The following is a 1938-nucleotide window of genomic DNA, read 5'->3' as shown; positions in this document are numbered from 1 at the left end:
TCATTAACAGAGGTATTTTGACCAACCCTGGTCCGCGTATTTTATAACAGTGAGTTTATTAAAATGGAGAAGAAGAATAACGATTCGTTCGTACCACGTGAGGTGTTTTGATGTGCTTTCTCAGCATCATTAATGAAAGTTTCAACTTATTGCATAAGTAACTTCTTATCAATTCTGTCTAAGACGCAGGGCTCAGCTGGTATTGTGGTTGGGTGAAAACTCGCATCCTCATCTTGGGAAGACACATCCAACTCGCCCAAGCTCAGATAAGAAGAATGCGTTAAAGAGTAGTGCGCCAGACCTTGGAAAGCACATGGCAAAACATACAAGGAATAGTAACAGGATCTTAGCATTATAGGAATCTGAAACTAGACAAGATATTTGCACAAAACGTTATTGTATTATTTGATTTAAGAAAAGCATTATGCTACAAGCAATGATGAAACATTAATCTCAAAAGAGACACAGGACAAATAGTTCCTGGCCCACATATTACTGTATCCATGCCTCCAAGGGCATCATTCCCCTCTCTGATGACGTAGGAGGATAAAGTGGGACCAGATTCACGCCAAATAAAGCGAAACCAATGAAGGACAACTTTTACTTTCTCCTTATAGTTGATCTGTGCGTGTGTGAACGCGAGGGCATCTCTCTGGGGGACGATATATGATTAATAGAGGTAAGATTGATGGTTCTGAGTGTGATAGGATCCGTATCAGTTAATCAGGGCATCTTCTTTTTTTCGCACGGGTTACGTTCAGATCTGCTGTATCCTCGTATGCCCAACGCATAGTTGACCCCAGCCCATTGCATCCACAGTTTCGGTTATATATGCGGCAATGGGTTGCGCTCGGGGAAGAAGCCCTTCTCGGCAAGGATGTCACTAAACTGGCGCTTCCTCCCTTTGGTCTTTTTAGGTAACGCGTCAGTTACCTTGCGTTTGCCCGCCTCGTGTTCTTTAGCTTCTCGTGTCAGCTCCCTTAATTCATTTTCCAACTCTTTTTGGAGGGTAGACTTCCTTCGCCCTGGTCGTGTAGGTTGGTACTGCTTCAATTCCTTTTCCAATACTCTAGACCTTGAGCAGCTCTTATGCGTTGCACCCTCAGGACCAGATGGGAACTGTTTTTCTTCATCCTCCAAAATTAATTTCCTTTTTCTCATCATTCTCCTTCCTTTCAATGGCCCTTCATCCGTGTCAGATTGGCAAGGTTGCGATGCATCCGGGCCAACTTCCCTTTCTCTTTCTTCTTCTTCTTCCAACTCTGCTTCAAGCATCATCGCATAATGCTCCGCTTCATCAATTTCATGTGATGCGTCGGTTGGGTTAAGACGCATCACTTGTTCCTCTTCGACTTGGCCCTGATTCAAACTTGCCAAAATCGCTCAAAAAACTTCTTACTCATCTCTTCAAGCCAATTCTGCAAGTTCTGTGCTATTTCGCTCTGACACAGAACTATCAGAGTTGGGCCTGAGAAGAGTGATTGGTGGGGTGCTGGATGGGGTATGCGACGACTCGGGAGATGAAATGATAATGGGTGAAGGCGGTGGAAGGGTTGGCTAGCTCCTTCTGGTTTAATGGGGTAAATCGTGGCTAAGGGTTGGATGGATAATGGGGGAAGTGGACACACTGCGAGCGATGGTGCAGTGTGAACATGAGTGGGAATAGGGTCATGTGTCGCACCCACCGACGTAATATTTCGAATAAATTGTGGTGGAGCGGGCTGTGTGTAGGGTTTCTCGGCAGCTACGGCGGAAGAGGGCGTTATCGCCTCGGTTTGGTGGGAGTTTTAGGTTTAGGTTTGGCGGCGGTATTGGGTTTTTGGTGGGTTTTAGAGGATTTCGGATTTGTGATGGTTTCTATGGGTTTCGACCGAGATGGTCGCTGGGGTGTGGAGGAAGATCCACAGTGCGAAGGCTTGGTCGGAAAGGGGGTTTTTG

This window comes from Benincasa hispida, chromosome 9 (genome assembly GCF_009727055.1).
Source record: "Benincasa hispida cultivar B227 chromosome 9, ASM972705v1, whole genome shotgun sequence".
Classification (NCBI taxonomy): Eukaryota; Viridiplantae; Streptophyta; class Magnoliopsida; order Cucurbitales; family Cucurbitaceae; genus Benincasa; species Benincasa hispida.
The sequence above is the reverse complement of the archived record's forward strand: the minus strand, read 5'-3'. Positions refer to the sequence as shown.